We start from the raw sequence: 20,722 nt of genomic DNA on the forward strand, positions 1-20,722 counted from the left end.
AAGAGTTCCACAGGGCAAACAGGGACAACAAGAACACAAGGAAAACAGATTTAAGCAAAGTAAAATGTTAATGGTTTAATGCTTCGGCTGTTATACCTTATGCTCAAGAAATTATAATAACAGAGGATAAAATCGCCCAATGAGCAAAAGCACAGAATAAAAAGAGAAGGGTGAATTTCATTAAATTTGTTAAGGGGAAAAAAAAAATCAGCTTTGAAAAATAGTAATCCTGTCTTTCAACAAAAATATTATAGGAAGCTATGAATTTGGTAGATCTGAATAGGATGTTGGTACATGTTTTACTAAGGTAATATAATGGCACACTATTATTAGATCACATTAATCATTACTGTGCCAAAGGCACTGACAGCACCACTGAAAAGGATTGAAAGGGTTGGTAATGGATATAAATTACCCATTGTGTGATAAAAGGATTTTCGCGAAGAAGGTAAGAATAAAACAGCAAATTTAGAAAATGACGGTTGTGTAAAAAAAAAAAAAAAAAAAAACTAAAACAAAAGTAACCCGGAGTCAGGAACATTCATAGAATGAGAAAGCAAGGGCTCCCGAAGCAAGGTGGTCACGATCCAAACGGAATACAACGTGAAATTAATTTCTCAATGCATAATGCTATCAGTTTAAACAGTAGATATGATGACCTCTGAGGAATATGGTTGGACTAAGGTAGATACAGCTAATTAGGAACTCATTATCTGCTTATGTAGATGTGTTTCAAGTTGCTCAGCAGCATTCAATAAAAGCCACCTAGGTAGAAAAAGCCACAACTTGAACAATATTGCTTTGGTTTTAAAATAAATTGCAACTACATTAATCGTACCAAAAAAAAAAGGCTAATAAGTGAGAAGCTATAAGTGTTTCGCCAATAGTAAATATTTCAGAACCAGATAATGCTATAATTTTATTTTGGTATAATGTAGTGCTCACCTTTTCTACTACAGACCAATATGACTAGCTGTGTTTACGAAAGCGAAATAATGCATGCTCTCTTTTGGGTGAATATAGTAAGGTCACATGCACACGCTAACAAGTAACACGGTAAAAGAAAAAAAAAATAAAATAAAAAAATTCTACTGAATGAGGGCCTAACAGCTAGCTAGAGCTACAAATTATGCATAAAATATCAGATGTCTCACGGATGAATAAGGCTTCTGTCTTCAGTCACCAAAGGGCCAGGCACAGGAAATACTCTGTTAGAAATACAAATATCAACAGAGGGAAAGAGGAAAAGAAAATTAGCATTCCTGATTTAACCAACTTACCTCTGGAAGACAATCTCATTCATCAACCTTCCAGACCCCACACTCTCTCTAATACAAGACTGTGATTCTCATCTTCGAAACTCAATAAAAATTACGTTGGCTATGGTACCTTTCTTTCTGGTTTAGGTGCATAATCTTTCGCAAACAGGCACTTCAATCTAGTCAGCCCAGAAAGTCACCTAGATTGAAATGTTTGTGATGGAGGTAATTTGGACATGGCCCATATAAGGAAGCCAGCAAATTCACCAATTTTCAAAGCAAACACAACACTTTGAAAATGACCCACCTACACTACCCGTAGACGATTACACCTGCTAACTTGTGAGAAGGAAATTATACGCATCCATTTGGATTTTCAAAAGTATAGTGTGTGTACAGTCCAAAAAGCTCCCCAGCCCTGGCCCGGAGAAACACCTCTGCTCACAGTTTGGGTAAACCGACGTGCACACGGGACAAATACGGGTAAAGTTTACCCAAACGTTGGGCAGCGTTGGGCAGAGCAAATTTAGAACAAGCCACACAAATGACTGAAAATTACCCGTTCCCCCCCACCCCAAGTATATACCCTACAAAACTTTGCAAGGGGAAAATATCTTTTAAATTAAAGGCTACTTTCTCAAAAAAAAAAAAACTGCTTTCAAGGACTGTGAGCCCAATTTCCCGAAGCTCCAGTGGAATCAGGCAGGGACTTTGGCTGTGGGAGCGCATGGCTTGAAAAAGGTCTTCATGCCACCACTTTACGCACCAACCTTGAACTGAAAAAAATATTTTCATTTAAAATCGGGATGAACGAACCGGTCAAGATTATATTCAGATCTCATTCAAAACAGGAATGGGGGCTGGAAAAGCAGAGTCAAACCAGGCCATGTCGCAAATCAACTGGAAACAACTCGTGGATTGACGGAAAAATCTCCATCTCCACTTGCTTCAGATCTTATAGATTCAGTAAGAACCTGCAAATACTTACAAAACATCGTAATGCTCCACGTAAGTCTGAAATTACAGTAAAACCAGAAATAGAATGACGTTTCAAACCAGATGAAACTGGATTACAGATCTCAACCTAGATCCACATCAGTTTAAAGTTTACCTTTTTACCAACATACCAATTATATATATATATATATATATATATATATATATATATATTCTCCTTTTAAGAATTTACAGCTGGAGTGCACAGTCCTGGTCTTTTAGATCCACAAACAGCCAGTTGGGAAACATTTTCTGAAAACTTGGGCACCAGTCAAACATGTTTAGAAGTCTGGAGACAATCTTTTCCCCAATTTTATTTTCTGTGTCTTGTTCATTTATTTTTAACTCTTTATTTATAAATTTCAAAATATAACACAAGCATTAAACATGCACAGCAAAATGCACACATATATATAAGAAAAAGATGAAATTTAGACAAGAAAACATAATATTGCAACACAGTCCCCAATATATGAGAGAGGAACCCCCAAAGAAATGAAGGACTCCACTTAACCACGGTGGAAACAAGCTACTGGCGCTAACCTATAAAAAGGAGATAGAGCAGCTTTTAAAGTAGAACAATGGGGAAAGCCGACAAGTCGCTCAGCAGCGCATGGTTCGGAGGGAGGCTTTGAAGGATACGAATGAAGCAGGAGAGTTAGGGCATCCCGACAGAGAGGTTCCAAGAAAAGCAAAAGCAGTCCCCCTATAAGTAAAGATTCACCTAAGCTGAAAGATTCCAAATTATCCCTGTCAAGTGAACAGCAGGCTATTAATACAAACAAAAAACAAACTTTGAAATGTCTGTATGCCAATGCCAGAAGTCTCAGAAGTAAGATGGGAGAATTAGAGTGTAAGGCAGTGAATGATGACATAAACTTAACTGGCCTCTCAGAGACATGGTGGAAGGAAGATAACCAATGGGACAGTGCTATACCAGGGTACAAATTATATTGCAATGCTAGGGAGGAGCCTTGGTAGTGGGGGCGGGGGCCGAATGTCCCAGGGAAGTGCACACCGGCAGCCGGCTGGCGCGCATAACTTACTTCTGCTCATCAGAACCAAAAAAAAGTAGGGTATGTAGATAGGGGTTAGGGGTCGGGGAGGAGAGGCAAAGGTCAGAAGATTAAGTAGAGGTACAGAGAAGTTCCCTCCCAGTCTGCTCCTTAATTGGAGCAGACTGGGAGGGAACTGGGGGAGGCCCTACTGCGTCGCCGCACATTTCTTTACAAAATCCCCCCAGTTGTGCGCGCGACTGTGAACCTGCCCACACATGAGCGCCGATATCGTATTTTATAACATGGATGCGCTACGGGTCTTTAAATCGACCCTTAAATACACAATAGAATCTTTATGGGGAGAAAACTCATGTATGTTGCAGAAGAGTATACCGATAGGAGTATACTACTGCCAAACTGGCCAAAATGGTGAGATGGACGATAACATGCTAAGAGAAATTACGGAGGCTAACCAAACTAATAATGCAGTAATAATGGGAGATTTCAATTACTCCAATATTGACTGGGTAAATGCCTCAGGACATGCTCTCGAGAGACAAAATTCCTGGATGGATTAAATAACAGCTTTATGGAGCAATTGGTTCAGGAACTGTTAGAGAGAGGGGGCTTTTTTAGATTTAATTCTTAGTGGAGCACAGAATTTGGCAAGAGAGGTATCGCTGGTGGGGCCACTCAGCAGTAGTGATCATATCGTGATACAATTTAAATTAATGACTGGAAGGGAGGCTCAGTAAATATACAGCTCTAACACTAAATTTTCAAAAGGGAGACTTTGATAAAATGAGAAAAAACTGAAAGGTGCAGCTACAAAGATTAATAGTGCACAACAGGTGTGCACATTGTTAAAAAATACCATCTTAGAAGCCCAGTCTAGATATCTTCCCATGCATTAAGAAAGGTGGAAGGAAGGCCAAATGATTGCGGTGTGCTTAAAAGATGAAAGATGAAAGAGGTTATTTTAGCCAAAAGATCTTCCTTCAAAAATTGGAAGGATCCATCTGATGAAAATAAGAAAACTTGGCAAGTTAAATGTAAAACATTGATAAAACAGGCTAAAAGAAAATTTTAAAATAAGTTCGCCATTGAGGTAAAATAATAAAAACTTTTTAAAATATATCTGAAGCAAGAAGTCTGTAAGGGAGTCAGTTGGATTGTTAGATGATCGAGGAGTTGAAGAGGCACTTAGGAAAAAACTAACGGGCGGATTTTCCATAGGCGGATTTTCCATAGGCCGCCGGCGCGGGCAGAGCCCCGGGACGCGCGTAGGTCCCGGGGTTTTTGGAAGGGGGCGTGTCAGGGGCGAGTCGGGGGCGGGACCCGATGGCGTGGCATTTCGGGGGCGGGACCAGGGCGTGGCGCCGGCCCGGGGGCGTGGTCCAGGCCTTCGGACCAGCCCCCGGGTCAGAGCACGGCGCGCCAGCAGTCTGCTGGCGCGCGTAGATTTACGTCTGCTTCTCGCAGGCGTAAATCTACGGACAAAGGTAAGGGGGGGTTTAGATAGGGCCGGGGGGGTGGGTTAGGTAGAGGAAGGGAGGGGAAGGTGAGGGGAGGGCGAAAGAGAGTTCCCTCCGAGGCCGCTCCGATTTCGGAGCGGCCTCGGAGGGAACGGTGACAGGCTGCGCGGCTCGGCGCGCACCGGCTGCCCAAAATTGGCAGCCTTGCGCGCGCCGATCCAGGATTTTAGAAGATACGCGTGGCTATGCACGTATCTTATAAAATCCAGCGTACTTTTGTTTGCGCCTGGTGCGCAAACAAAAGTACGCGAACGCGCTTTTTTTAAAAATCTACCCCTAAATGAATTCTTTGCTTTGGTGTTTACTGAAGGGGATGTTGGGGAGATACCCGTTCCAGACATGGTTTTCAAGGGTGACGATTCAGATGAACTGACTCAAATCACGGTGAACCTGGAAGAAGTAGAAGGCCATATTGAGAAACTGAAGAGCAGCAAATCACCTGGATTGGTTGGTAAACATCCCAGGTTTCTGAAAGAACTCAAAAATGAAATTTCAGACCTATTACAAGTAATTTGTAACCTATCATTAAAATCATCCGTTGTTCCTCAAGACAGGAAGGTGGTCAATGTAACCCTAATATTTGAAAAGGGTTCCAGAGGTGATTTTGGAAACTAGACCGGTGAGCCTAACTTCAGGGCTGGGAAAAATCGTGGAAACTATTATAAAGAATAAAATCACAGAATATATTGATAGACATGATTTAATGGGACACAGCCTGCATGGACTTACTCAAGAGAAGTCCTGCCTCACAAATCTGCAACATTTTTTTGAAGGAGCGAATAAGCATGTGGATAAAGGTAAACCGGTAGATGTGGTGTATTTGGATTTTCAGAAAACGTTTGGTTAAATCCCTCATGAGAGGCTTCTAAGAAAACTAAAAAGTCATGGGATAGGAGGAGATGTCCTTTTGTAGATTACAAACTGGTTAAAAGACAGGAAACAGAGAGTATGATTAAATGGTCAGTTTTTACTGTGGAAAAAGGTACAGTGGAGTGCCTCAGGGATCTTGGACCGGTGCTTTTTAATATATTTATAAATGATCTGGAAAGAGGAACAATAAGTGAAGTGATCACATTTGCAGATGATACAAAATTATTCAAACTAGTTAAATCACAAGCGGATTGTGATAAATTGCAGGAGGACCTTGTGAGGCTGGAAGATTGGGCATCCATATGACAGATGAAATATAATAAGGACAAGTGTAAAGTGATGATTATAGAGAAAAATAACCCATGCTGTAGCTTGAAGATGTTAGGTTCCATTTTTGGAGTTACCACCCAAGAAAAAAATCATAGTTGATATTACATTGCAATTGTCGGCTCAGTGTACTGTGCCAGTCAAAGAAGCAAACAGAATGTTAGGAATTATTAGAAAGGGAATGGCGAATAAAATGGAGGGTGTCATAATGAATCTGTATCGCTCAATGGTTAGACCACATCTTGAATACTGTGTGCAATTCTGGTCGCCTCATCTCAAAAAGATATAGTTGCAGAGAAGGGTGACCAAAATGATAAAGGAGATAGAATGGCTCTCCTATGAGGAAAGGCTAAAGAGATTAGGGCTGTTCAGCTTGGAGAAGCCACGGCTGAGGGGGAATATGATAGAGGTCTATAAAATCATGAAAGGACTTGAATGGGTAAATGTGAAACAGTTCTTTACTCCTTCAGATAATACAAGGACTAGGGGGCACGCATGAAATTAGCAAGTAGCTCATTTAAAACAAATCAGAGAAAACTCTTTTTCACTCAACGCACAATTAAGCTCTAGAATCAATTGCCAGAAGATGTGGTTAAGGCAACTAGTGTAGCTGGATTTAAAAAAGGTTTGGATAATTTCCTGGAGGAGAAGTCCATAGACTGCTTTTAGTCAATAGGGAATAGCCACTGCGTGCTGCCGGCATTAGTAGCATTGGGATCTATTTAGTGTTTGGGCTTTTGCCAGGTACTTGTGACTTGGATTGGCTACTGTTACAGGTTGCTGGGCTTGATGGACTCTAGGTCTGACCCAGTAGTGGCAACTTCTTATATTCTCATGTAAGAGAAGTAAAAAAAAAAAAACTGTTCCTGGAAAAGAGAATTAAGCTCTATACGTTCAAATCAAGGATAACCCACTACACACCTTCATGAACAAAACATTTTAAGCATTGCAAAAGCCTATCACAGGTACTTCTGGAATCACTAAAACAATACAGCTGTGAAGACTCAAAGAAAATAAACTTCTCAGTAGGAAAAGAAATCAAACATTTATATGGGAAAGGAAGCAAAAATCTGCCCCACCCCCAAGGAAACCACCTCCTGCCACCCTACTAGACATTTCTTCTTGTGTTCTTGAATTGCTCTCCAAAGTTCAGGAAATATATGAACTCCAGAGCCCATAAATAACAAATTAGAAGCAGGAAAACATAATAACACCCAGTCCTGTAATGAGGCAAATGTTACTAACAAAGTGGTCCAGTGTGCCTCGCTCACAGTAGTAGACTCTAACAATGCCGAAACAACCAAAGCTTCAGTTGCTGATTGAGGTATCGCCTGAACAGTATCACCATTCCTATTCCCAGTATGTAACCAGGGAAGATAAAAGGCTTTATTTTATTTGGGCATGGCCCCCATGTGAGATACCCAGCACATCTTGCATATTAGAAGTAAATAGTTCAGCTGCAGAAATCACGGCAGTCACGGGGAAATTCAAAACTGCAAATTATTACGACGTCTAACATAATTTTCCAAGATTTCAATCCTCCAATGCACCACATTCCTATCCTGAAGAATAGTAGCTTGAACAGAGGCCAATTTCTCAGAAGTTTGTTTCAGCTTCTTCCTGAGATTGGGACCAAATGTACATATTATTAATGATACCAGTGAGGGTTGCAAGAGAAGATTCCACCAAATACAGGGCTATTCAGAAGCTGTCCAACATTATGGGAGGAGGTTTAGGGGTACAAGCTTTAATGGCCAGGAGTGTGCTGCTCAAGCTTCCAGGCAAAAAGGAGGACATTGATGGTAAGAGAGAAGCACTCAGCAGAAGAGGACTGACCAGCAGCAGCCCCAAAAACTCTGACCATTCTCCCCCCCTAAACTCTCAGTCCATGCTCCTCCACCAACCAGCGTCAACTTGTCCCCCGAGTCTCCACCCTGGACACATCCCACCAGGTCGGAGGCGCCAAGTGATGACATCACCACCACAATCGTTGTAGAAGGAGGAATCCTGTAGTCAGTGTTCAGGGACCCTTCCACAATAGTCTCAAGCCTAGAAGCTGCTCCCTTAGAATCGACCATGAGAACAGCACCCAACATTAGGGCAGGCTGAAAGAGCTGAAGGATCACTGACAAAGCGGCGCCAAGGGTGAGAAGGGGGGAAACACTCGCAGTTTTCCTTTCCACTTGACCGTCAGGAAATCGGGTAAAAGACAAGTAGAAAAGCCAGGGACACAAAGCTCACCTTCCTAAGATGTCTTCCTCCCTTCTTTTTCATTTTGCTTCTTTGCTCTTCTTTTTATTTTTTTCCCTTTCATTGTTCTCCCACCAACCTCTCTTCCATCCTCCTCTCCCTATTTCTCTCCAATTTCACCCTACTTCCCCCCCGCCCCCCAGACCCAGGTTGTTGACAGTGGAGGTGGGTCTTTCGTCAGGCCCCGGGGCAGGTACAGCAACTCTTCTTGAGCCCAGGACAACAAACTCAGGGGCCAGGCCACAAACTTTAGGCACCGAGATGACCTGGCACCTGGAATTTTCCAGCCCTGCAAAAAGGTCTAGTTTTCAGTGTAACTAAAATATGCACATTAATTTGGCTCATAGAAGATATATGCAAATGTATCTAATAAATATTCATTACGACTAGCCTGAAATTCAGACCTATGTATTGTCATGGATGACTATAGTTGTACACTTGTGATGTATATTATACACCAGTCAATATATTTCATGGAAACATGCAAAATGTTACCAGCTAAAATGATTGTGGAATTATAACAAGATAAAACTTCAGTGATTAACTGTGGGTCATGTCAAGGAAGAAAAAGGTCTAATATTTATCAGATAATACGTGACCAATGGTTATATATATGGCTGAACTGCATTGAAATGCATCTTATGAAGCCTAGTATGATGGTCACATTTATATGATGCTATGTTTATTTAAAAAATATATATTGTGGGACATATATTATTGCTGGGAAGGAAAGAAAAAAGAAAAACATTAATTTAATGGTCAATTCTTACCAGACAAGATTTAAACTGATGGATCAGCCTCCAGGTTGATGGTATTTCTTATTGTGGTGGATACGTCAAGATCTGCAAGAGCAAAACCTGTGAGAAAGATATAAAGATCAATAAAAAATTAAAGAAACAAACTCTAAAAAGGCAAAAGCTGGTAAAGAGTATGTTGATATATTTTTTTTTAACAAAATGACACAAGTTAAATAGTGAATTCCTCTCAGAAAAGTGAAGTCACTGCTGACTCAGCGGCAGCGCTGCTCTCTGCCACGTGGAGGGCTCTGGGCTTGCAGCCGCTCCCTGGATCGGCCATGGGCTGGGAGTGCTGCGGAATCAGCATTCACAGCCCTGGGGGGGTGGAGGGGGTGCGGTGCAGGGGGTTGCGGTGCAGGGGGTGCGGTGCAGGGGGTTGCAATTATCTTGCAATAGGGGGCTCTGGAAGGAGCTCGTGTCTGCTGCCTCTGGCTGCTGCAATGACTGGGGGCAAAGTAAACTGGGAGGGGGAGATGTGGTTGGGAAGACTCCCCCCACACAGCTGGGAATTAAGGCTCGGGGACACCAGATGCCAGCCATGCTTCTGATTCGGCTGGAAACCCAAAAGAGCAGGAAGAAAGTTCTGGACTTGCCTCGGCCTTTTCAGCTGTCAGATATTTGCTTTTATTTGCCTGTGTGCCCAGTTTAGATTTCAATTCTTGAATCTTAAAGGGACAGAGGAAATTACAAACTTAGCAAAGGACTGTTTATCAGTTTTGCCACAGGTGCATATACTGTCCACCTTGGGTTTCTTTAAATCGTAGAGCAAAATGCTGCCAGGCTCAGGACCAGCCAGCCGGCGCCATTTTGAAAACGAACTCAATGGAGCAGGAGTGACTGGGATTACTTCTGACCCCATTTTGTCTACTGGAACCCCACGGATGAGGTAAGTGGCATCTAAGGTGGGGATGGGGGGTATATAATTTATAAATGTTAACTAATCAGAGGGGGAGGGGAGGTCATTTCTAAAATGAAAGGAAATGAAGACAAAAATTTTAGCAAGATTTTTTTAAAAATTTTGTAAGGAAATTAAACACTTTTTTTTTCATTGTTTCTCATTTTCTTAGAAAACCAACGCGCATCCTTCGATTTTTATTTGCTTATATCAAGAGAAGCACTGCTCAGAGGCGCCCCCCCCCCCCCATATGTCTGAAGAAAATGGTGCAGCCCCCTACCCCCGAACCACTCCTCACATTCTGTTTTGTTTTGTTTTTTTAAAAAGGTCACCAGCCTGACCCGCATAATACATTATTATCTTTATTACGCTAGGTGCTCGCCTCGTAATCCCATTCAGGGTATACAGGGTTGCTCTTAGGATGCGAACAACAACCGGAATTGGGAGAAGGAAACGCAATGAGGGTGCTCCAGACTTGATGTGTTTGAGCTAAAAAGCAACAAACGTGCATACTCGTACTTCAATCACCGTAATGCATCATTTAAAAAAAACAAAAACAAAAAACACATGCACCAACTGCAAAAAAAAAAAATAATTAGAGAAAAATACAGAAAGCAATAATATTTGGCTGAAAAAAAAAACACTTTTATCATTTTACTGAAGTAGAGGCTGCCCTAGAGAATTTGGGGAAGAAATGAATTAGTTTAAAAAAAACCGAAAAACTGAAAGAAATAATACAGTTGGAACCCACTCTCTTATGCCCAGCACTGCAACACTGAGGAGGAGAAAAAAATCTCCTTTACAAGTAATGCAGACACCCCTGAGAAGGAGAGCAGGGCTTTTCAACTTTTTCACATGAGGGACCTCCTCGCAGATTTTGTTCTCCAGCAGGGACGGCGGGTGAACAAGTTCTGCAAAGCTATTAATTAGAAGGTGAATTTTAAAAGCCTGAGGCACGATTCATGTAGGGGGATGCGTGCAGACGTTGGGCTTACGTACACTAAGGGAATTTTAATTGTGTGTGTGTGCATCTCCCGGTCCCCGCACATCTCACTCAGATTCAATGTGAGCGTGGTCCGGGTGGAGCATGGACCTTTCGGGGTGGGGCGCGAACGCCCAGATCCAGTGCCACGTAACGTTACTTCTGCTACTGATGGTGTAAAGCTAAATAAAACCAGTTCGAGGCATCGCAGAAGGGTTTCAGGAGGTCTGAGTTAACTGGGGGGGGGGGGGGGGGGGAGTGCAAGCTATTGAACCAGGAGAATTTAGAGGCCCTAGCTTTAGACTGCAAAACTGGTCGTGACGTGGACGCGCACCCGTTTTAAAATTCCCCTCCCGAGCCTCCTCAAAAAAAATGTGCCAGGATGAAAACCACCCTGGCCCCCCCTTACCCCTTCCGTGGGGGGGTTCCTAGTCAGTAAAAGGGCAGGAGGCATGAGCACTCAGCTCCTGCTCTTCTGACGTCCCCTAGAAATGGTCTCGGTCTGCCCTGAAAGCAGCTTCATCATGACATCAAAACGGGGCTGGTTTCGGGGCCAGCCAAAACCATTTTGTTGTGCGGCCGTATGCGGTGCTGATGATACGAGGACGTTCAGCTGCCCCCGGGCAATGTGACCTCACAATTCCACGTGATCTCTCTCTCTCTCTCCCTGATCCTGCCAATCTATGCAATCAAGAAAAACGGTGCCCTCACATCGACCGCGGCGCCCTGCCAACCTCCGGCACCTTAGGCGGCCGCCTAGTCCACCTAATGCCTCCCGCCGGCCCTAGCCGTATGGGTATGTGGCCGAACAACAAAACAGTCCCAACTAAGTCATGGAACTGGCACTTCAGTTTGACTACGGCACTAATCTCAGGGCTGACCGGCGCCTTCTGTAAGGCATCAGCAAGAGGCGAGTAGGCATCCCCTCCCGCCCTTTTATTTCCTAGAAACCCCTCGGAAGGAGTTATGGAAACTGAGTGGTTCTTGTCCCCAGTAGTTTTTTTTGGGGGGGGGGGAGGGGCATAAGAGGGCCCAGCTTTCCTTGCTCAGTAATTTGGGGTTATTTGGAGGGGGGATAAAAGGGGCCCAGGGGTCTTGCCTGGTCCCTGGCAACTTTGGGGGGCAGCTCCAGGAAGGCCCCGGGGAGGCCCAGGGGAAGCCTCGGGTAAGCCCCAGAGAAGTCTTGGGTCAGTTCTGGGGAGGCTCCAGGGTAGGTTCAGGTTGGGCCGAACCAGAAGTGGAGGGTTTTTTGGTTGTTTTTTTTTTCAAAATGAATAAAAGTAAAACCAATGAAATGTTGTGGTTTGGGGGTTTTTTGTTCCATTTTGAAATGTAATGAAACAAAATTATGGCCCTCGATTACACACAGTTAGTTTCTGCATCTACTCATAAGGCAGGACATGTATTAGATCTCATGTTGACCAGCCAGTCCTGTGACAATATGCAACAAATATAACAAGCGTACGTAATTGAAACCTGTTAGCTAAGACAGAAATTATCCGTGGATTCTCTTTATCTTTCTTAATTATACTTTATCTTGTTTTAATGTGTAGATTTTATCTATCGTACTATTTTATTTTTTTATTGAATTTTTATTGTATTTATTCGTTTCTGTTTTTTTTTAATTGAATTTTATCATGTAAACCGTAAAGATAGAATTTCTGTATTCTGTGACACGGTATATAAAAGTTGCGTAAATAAATAAATAAACACTCCAGGAGTTATTATGGTCAGATCATTTCTTTTGGGATTTTTACATATCTTGCCAGGGTAAGACAAGAAATAGGAAGAGTTGGACCAAAAAAAAAAAAACAATGCACCCTAATGCCCTCTCCAGTGACTTCCTCCTAGTGGGATGGCAAGTCGAAACAGGGGCAAATGATTGGAAAAGCACACAAATTGGCACCTCTTTTGAGAAATGGTATTCAGCCTGAAAGCCTATGAGACCCTTGCCCCATCAGAAGAAAAACAGTTTGGGTCACGTGGCAACCAGCACCTTTGTTTACCTTCGATCTATGGGATAAAAGAAAATCTGGTCGTCGGGCAGAGAAAAAAAAAATGTGGACGGAGCTAAGTTATTATTTTTTTCAAATGCCTACAATGAAGAACTTCGGCAGTACAGAAACAGCTGCCATGCTGCAAGAAGTAAATATTATTGTAATTCCCTTGCTAAGGCACACAACCGTCCATCACAGCTGCTTCATCTAGATCGTACATTGTTTCCTCAGCAAAGAGACAGCTTCCATTTGGTTGCTCTATCTTTGCGGATTTTTTCAAGGAAAAAAAAAAAACTGATAAAGTTACGCAAGCAGTTGCCTATGAATGAGCATTTAAAAGATATATCGTACCCAGATTGGTCCAATTTAAATTCAGGCTGGTCTTGTTTTAGACCGTTGACAACTAAAGAAACAGTCTCTTACAGCAAGCTTGAAAGCAATGTTTTTGTCATTAGATACAAGCGCGTCTTTCTGGGTAAAATCGATAAAAGAAATCACCTGTGAAATGATCAGGGATCTGGTGAATCTTTCCTTGACTGAGGGATGTGTACCAGAAGGTATTAAATGGGCGACCAAGAATGGCAGAAACAATAGACAGGATTTGGTTAATTAACACCCAATATCGAACTTGCCCACAGCAGCCAAGATATTGGATAGAGCTGTTTTAATCCAATTTGATGAATGCCTATCCTCTCTTGAAATTTGTGTTCGTAAGCATTACAATACAATATTTATTGCTTGTGTGGATCAGGGTAAACTAGGGATCATTGTTCAGCTCAATGTCTCGTGCATTGGAAACAGTAAGGCATGATGTGCTTATATTATGAAAATAGAGAATGCTGGTATCTCTAGAGTGGTCCTAAAATGGTTTGCGTCCTTCTTATACAATAGGAAGCAGCATGCTCAGTCAGGATACCATGGAAGGCACTGGCATCAGGCGTATCTCAAGGGTCAGCCCTATCCTCTGTTCTTTTCAACCTTACATTTGGCACCATTGAGCTTTCAGCTAAAAAGTTTGTTTCTGCTTTCCATATGAGCGCAGGCAATGTGCAAGCATTTTTCCCCGTGCACTGATACCGGGCTTTTCCTGGTTTCACATTTTCAGAGGAGCATCTTACGCATTAAAGAACGGCTTGCAAATAATGGCCTTGCTTTAAACATACAAAAAACTCGATTGTTATGGATTGGCAATAATGCCTCCTCTGACGGTACAGTCTGCCGCCCAAAACCTGGGAATCGCTTTACACTCCCAGCCTTTTACAAGCTTAAGCTGCTGGAACCTTTGAGGCAGATATATACTGCTCCCCTGTGCTACAGTCTCTTGTCTTAACTCATTTAGATTATTCCGGCAGGCTGTATACAGGCCTGCAGATTCTCCAGCTCGTGCAGCATGTGCACTGACAGGACAGGCCATGTCACCCCCCCAATGCTTAATAGTCTTCATTGGTTACTAGTCAAATATCAAGTGAAGTTTCGTCTTTTAGTCTTGGCTCATAAACTGTTAAGTTCGAACTCCTTGTGCACTAAAGAATCTGACTGGATGCTACCAGTCTTCTTGTTCTCTGCGATCTGCTGGTCAGTGTCAATTGCAAGTGCTGGCACTTCAAAAGTTTAGGCTTCAGAAGACTTGATCCGGGTCTTTTAATTGTATTGTTCCAGTTCTCTGGAACTCTTTGCTAGGAAGACTTAAGGGCTAAAGAAGACATACAAGTGTTTAGAAAGTAAATATAGACTGACTTTTTAGGGAATATGCATGAGTGGTATATCAGCTCACTGAATACGTTATCAGATTTCTTTTACATTAAGTTTCAACATGTAATGTTTGTATTTTGTTTTCAAAATGTCATGTATGTTTAAAGTTGCTGACAGGAACAAACACACACGCATACATGTAGAGAGAGAGAGAGAGAAATACAGACCCACACCCCCACACCAGAAAGAAGCGGAAAGAGACAGACACACATCACACCCAGATAGAGAGAGAGGCAGATAGATCACTCCACTTACACAGCCCAACCATACTGGACAAGCACAGAGACAAACACATTACACCACAAGAAAGACCACACCACACACAAACCTCCATGCATAGAACCAGGGGCACTCTGGCTAGTTGACATATTAAAAACTAAACTTTAGCTCAGCTCCCCTCCACTACTACATCGCTGACATTTCAGTATGCTGTTTGCACGCCCAACAGGGACGATAACTTTAAAACAAGCGCATAGGGTCGCCTGAGCCGACAAATGCTAGAATGTTAAATCATGTGTGCCCATGATTTAAAACATGCCTACCTCACGTGTGCCCCTAATTTTAAGCCAGTCAAGCAACTTTATTTCACATAGCTTCCTTAGGACTTTGCTTTAACCCGCACAGGTAAGTGGACTGAAAAAAATGCTCACACGAAGGACATTCTCATTTTTAACAAGAAGGTCACCAATTTGCCCAGTCTTTCTCGGGGTCATGTAGACCCTATGGTTCTTCATCTTGCACTCCCCCCCAGTTGACCCGGACCCCGCACTCTGTCGTGTTAAGCCGAAAAAGCGATCTCTGCAGACTTACACCTCATCAGGAGCAGCAGTAAATATACCCGGCTAACAAGCCACTGTGCGCTGTGGCCTCCAGTTCTAAAATATGAAATTACTCACATAATTGTTGACCATGAACTGTCCCAAAATGCTCCTGCCTCACCCAAGTCCCACCCATGCCCCACACCTTTTCTGCCCCTTTTTTAATAACTCATGTACATATATGCATAATTAGTAGCTTTTAAGACTATAAGAACATAACAAATGCCATACTGGATCACACCAAGGGTCCACCAAGCCTACTATCCTGTCTTCAATAGTGGCCAATCCAAGACCCAAGTACCTGGCAAATACCCAAACATGAAATAAATCCCATGCTATTATTTCCAATTGATTAATAGCATTTTATGGACTTCTCCTCCAGGAACTTATCCCACGCTTTTTTAAACCCAGCTACACCAGCTGCCTTAATCACATACATTTATTTATTTATTTTATTTAAAAACTTTTCTATACCGTTGCTAAGTTAAATACCGTCGCAACGGTTTACATGTAGGCACATAGTTAATGTAGGTAAAAGTGTACAATAGTACATTCTAACAGGTGCCGTCAAAGGTTCGGTTACAATATATCATTAGACATAGGGCCTCATTTTCCAATATCGCAGCAGTAACGCATGAGGGGGCGTGTCCTATGCAAATAAGGCATTTTTCGTGCAGTGGGGAAACATCGCCGCACGCGATGTTTTCGCTTCGCGGAACTGGAGTCGCAAATCGCGAAAACATTGTGCACCGCGATGATTCATTGGTTGTTTTATCGCGGTGCACGATGTTTTCGCGAAAGAGATTTGGGCTACATTCTCTCCACCTAGCTTGTTGTTGCCCAGGTAGAGTGTCCATCAAGCTAGGTGGAGAGAACGTTGCCCAAATCTCCTCTTGGAGTGAGTTTCCTCACTCCGACGGCCAGCAAATCTTCACTAGAGACCACTGTTCTTTCCGTACGTCTCATGTGGAATGTGAAAGTGGCCCCCAACCCCCGACGCTCATACCTAATCCCCACCTCGAGTTACTAGGTGGCCCTCTCATAGGGATACAAATACTTGTCTAGGGCATAGGCATTATAGGAAGTCTCTCTCAGTCTCTCTCGGCCTGTAACAGGCTGTCTGGACATATCGTGGACCGCAATAACCCTTTACTGGCCCATAGCACACTCCATAACACAAATCAAAGGGTTGTAGTTATTAGCCACGATAGCAGCCACACTAACACTGTGGCTGTTTCCCCACACACGATAAACTGGTTCCCACTTTACATATACTCCACCCCCTGAATACCAAATTACTAATTTGCATTCACAAATCACGTTAACAGCTGTTAGCACAATTTGCAAATTTATCGCACACGGTAAACTGCTTGGAAAATGAGGCCCATAGTCATTTAGCGAAGTAGTTCATGATCAACTGTACCAAGGTACTTACACCAGTAGTTTTATTACACATAGTATTATAGTTATGGTTTATTGTGGTGTGGAGTTCATAGACTAATCTACTGTATAGTCCTAAGGACTGTATGTCGGTGCCTTTCTGTCTTTTCCTGAAATATTTCTCTCTATTCTCCTGTCTCTTTGTAAAATGCTTGTTTAAAAAGCCATGTTTTTAGGTTTTTCTTGAATGTCTTGAGATCACTTTGCAGTCTGATCTCTGGAGGCATTGTGTTCCAGATTATGGGTCCTGCTAGTGATAGGGCTCTTTCTCTCACTTGTGTCAGTCTTGCTGTTTTAACTGATGGAATGGTTGGGAGTGCTTTATTTGCTGAGCGGAGGTTCCTGTGTGGAGTGTGTACCCGTAATGATGTGTTCAACCAGTCTGATTTCTCATCATAAATTAGTTTGTGAATGATACATAGGGTTTTGTATTTAATTCTGTGTTCAATTGGTAGCCAATGTAACTCTGCTAGGGTTTCAGTTATATGGCCCCTCCTTCTTTTTCCAGTTAGAATTCTAGCTGCTGTGTTCTGAAGTATTTGCAGTGGTCTTAATGTTGTATTAGGTAGTCCTAGCATAAGGGCATTGCAGTAATCTGTGCTGGAGAAGATTAGTGCCTGCAGTATTGTTCGGAAGTCATTTTGAGTTAGCAGTGGTTTAAGTTTTCTGAGTACTATGAGTTTTGCATAACTTTCCCTTACTTTTAGTGATATGTGTTGTTTCAGATTGATTTCAGGGTCTATTATTATTCCCAGGTTACGTACTTTTTCTGCTAGTTCAATTTTCTGGTTGTCTTTGAGTATTATTGATGTTTGACTGATTTCAGAATTTTTTCGTTCTAAGTGAAGAAATTCTGTTTTATCAATTTTAATTACAAGTTCCATTTGTGTCAGTAGTTGTTTTATAATGCTTAGGTACATGTTGGCTAGGTTTAATGTTTTCTCTAGAGTGTTCTCTATCGGTAGAATTAGTTGAATGTCGTCGTCCTATGGCAACGTAGTCCTATGGCAACAAATTCTAGAGCTTAATTGTGTGTTGAGTGAAAAAGAATGTTCTATGATTTGTTTTAAATATGCTACTTGCTAACTTCATGGAGTGCCCCCCTAGTCCTTGTATTATCCAAAAGGATAACCTTTTTACATCTATCCGTTCAAGTCCTTTCATGTCCTCTCATATCTCCTCCTCAACTGCCTCTTCTCCAAACTCAACAGCCCTAACTTCTTTAGCCTTTCCTCATAGGGGAGCCATTCCATACCTATTATTTTAGTGGTCCTTCTCTGTACGTTCTCTAGTGCAAATATATCTTTTTTGAGATGCAGCGACTGGAATTGCATACAGTATTCAAGGTGCTAACCATTGAGTGATACAGAGGCATTATGAAATCCTCTGTTTTATTTGCCATTCCCTTCCTAATAATTCCTAACACTGTTTTTTCGACTGCTGCAGCACACAGTCAACAATTTCAATGTAATATCAACTATGACACCTAGATCTTTTTCCTGGGTGGAAACTCCTAATGTGGAACATAACATTGTGTAGCTACAGCATCGGTCATTTTTCCCTATATGCATCACCTGCAATTTATCACAATCTGCTTGTGATTTAATAATGTTGCATCATCTGCAAATTTGATCACCTCACTAATCTTATCTCTTTCCAGATCATTTATACAGACATTAAAAAGCACCAGTCCACTGATATTAAAAAGCACTGTTTACATTTTTCCACTGCGAAAACAGACCATGTAATCCTACTCTCTGTTTCCTGTCTTTTAACCAGTTTGCAATCCACAAAAGGACATCACCACCTATCCCATGACTTTTTAGTTTTCTTAGAAGCCTGTCAAGAGGGACTTTGTCAAACGCCTTCTGAAAATCCAAATACACTACATCCACCGGTTCACCTTTATCGACATACTTATTCACTAGGGATGTGCAGAGGGACGCCATACGTTGCATTCGGGATTCGTAATCGTCGGGGGGCAGATATGTTGCATTCGGCAAGGGGGGCCCCCCGATACGTTTATACGTCGATTCTTATTCGTTTCCTGGCTAAAATTAAATTAACTACAACCAAGACTTACCAAAACTCCCTGGTGGTCCAGTGGGAGGTCCGGGAGCCATCTCCTGCACTCAACCCTCGGCTGCCGGTATTCAAAATGGCGCCGATAGCCTTTGACCTACTATGTCACAGGGGCTACCGGTGCCATTGGTCAGCCCCTGTCACATTGTAAGAGCAATGGATGGCCAGCGCAATGGATGTGGCGCCTACCATGTGACAGGGGCTGACCAATGGCACCGGTAGCCCCTGTGATATAGTAGGTCAAAGGCTATCGGCGCCATTTTGAATACCGGCAGCCAAGTTGAGTGCAGGAGATGGCTCCCAGACCTCCCGCTGGACCACCAGGGAGTTTTGGTAAGTCTTGGAGGGGTCAGAAGGGTGGGGGGTTTGTTCAAATTCGCTCCTTTAGGCGGCCGAATAATTCGGCGAAGATTCGCTGTATTCATGGGTAATCGCAATACATTTCACTTCCCCACGAATACAATGAATATGGCCCTATATGTTGCAGATTACCAATTCGTAGGGAATGAATGCACACCCCTATTATTCACCCCTTCAAAAAATGTAGATTTGTGAGGCACGACTTCCCTTGGGTAAATCCATGCTGGCTGTGTCCCATTAAACCATATCTATCTAAATGTTTTCTGATTTTATTCTTTATAATAGTTTCCAGAATTTTTCCCAGCACTTGCAGTCAGGCTTACCGGATTATAGCTTCCCAGATCATCTCTGGAGCCCTTTTCATATAATCAAGGTTACATTGGCCATTTTCCAGTCTTCAGGTACAACGTTTGATTGTAATGATAGTTTATAAATTACTTGTAATAGGTCTGAAATTTCATTTTTTAGTTCTTTTATAATCCTGGAATTTATACCATATAGTCCAGTTTGTCAATCTGGCCAACTATATCTTCCAGGTTCACCGTGATTTGGGTCAGTTCATCTGAATCGTCACCCTTGAAAACTGTCTCCGGAGTGGGTATCTCCCCAGCATCCTCCTTAGTAAACACTGAAGCAAAGAATTTAGTCTCTCCACGATGCCCCTTTATCTATCAATCATCTAATGGTCCCACCGACCTCTTGGCAAGCTTCCTTCTATGGATATATTTTTTAAAGTTTTTATTATATTTGCCTCTACGGCAAACTTCTTTTCAATTTCTTTTTTAGCCTGTCTTATCAATGTCTTACATTTAACTTACCAATGCTTATGCTTTTTCCTATTTTCTTCAGATGGATCCTTCTTCCAATTTTTGAAGGAATACCTTTTGGCTAAAACAGCCTTTTCACCTTACCTTTTAACCATACCGGCAATTGTTTGACCTTCCTTCCACCTTTCTTAGTGCATGGAATACATTTGGACTGTGCTTGCAAGATGGTATTTTTTAACAATGTCCATGCCTGAGGTAACTTTTGCAGCTGTACCTTTCAGTTTTTTTCTATTTTTCTCATTTTATCAAAGTTTCTCTTGAAATTTTAGTGCTGGAGCCGTGGATTTACTTATTGACCCCCTTCTAGTCACTAATTCAAATTTGATCATGTTATGATCACTATTGCCAAGCAGCCCCACCACCATTATCTCTCTCACCAAATCCTGCGCTCCACTAAGAATTAGATCTAAAATAGTTCCCTCTCTCGTCGGTTCCTGGACAAACTGCACCATAAAGCTATCATTTATTCCATCAGGAACTTTATCTCTCTAGCATGTCCCGATGTTACATTTATCCAGTCAATATTGGGGTAATTGA

The 20,722-nt window shown here is 42.2% G+C and overlaps 1 protein-coding gene across 4 annotated transcripts in view; it reads right to left on the reverse strand.

Annotated features, from left to right (window-relative positions):
- ZNF536 (zinc finger protein 536) overlaps positions 1-20,722 on the reverse strand; it is a 967,145-nt gene that overhangs the window by 795,700 nt on the left and 150,723 nt on the right. For all 4 annotated transcript variants that reach the window (XM_029608435.1, XM_029608434.1, XM_029608437.1 and 1 more), the window contains exon 2: positions 9,006-9,092. The gene's annotated coding sequence lies outside the window, so the exon portion shown is untranslated. The remainder of the gene's footprint in view (positions 1-9,005; positions 9,093-20,722) is intronic.

Source organism: Rhinatrema bivittatum, chromosome 7 (genome assembly GCF_901001135.1).
Source record: "Rhinatrema bivittatum chromosome 7, aRhiBiv1.1, whole genome shotgun sequence".
NCBI classification, from domain to species: Eukaryota; Metazoa; Chordata; class Amphibia; order Gymnophiona; family Rhinatrematidae; genus Rhinatrema; species Rhinatrema bivittatum.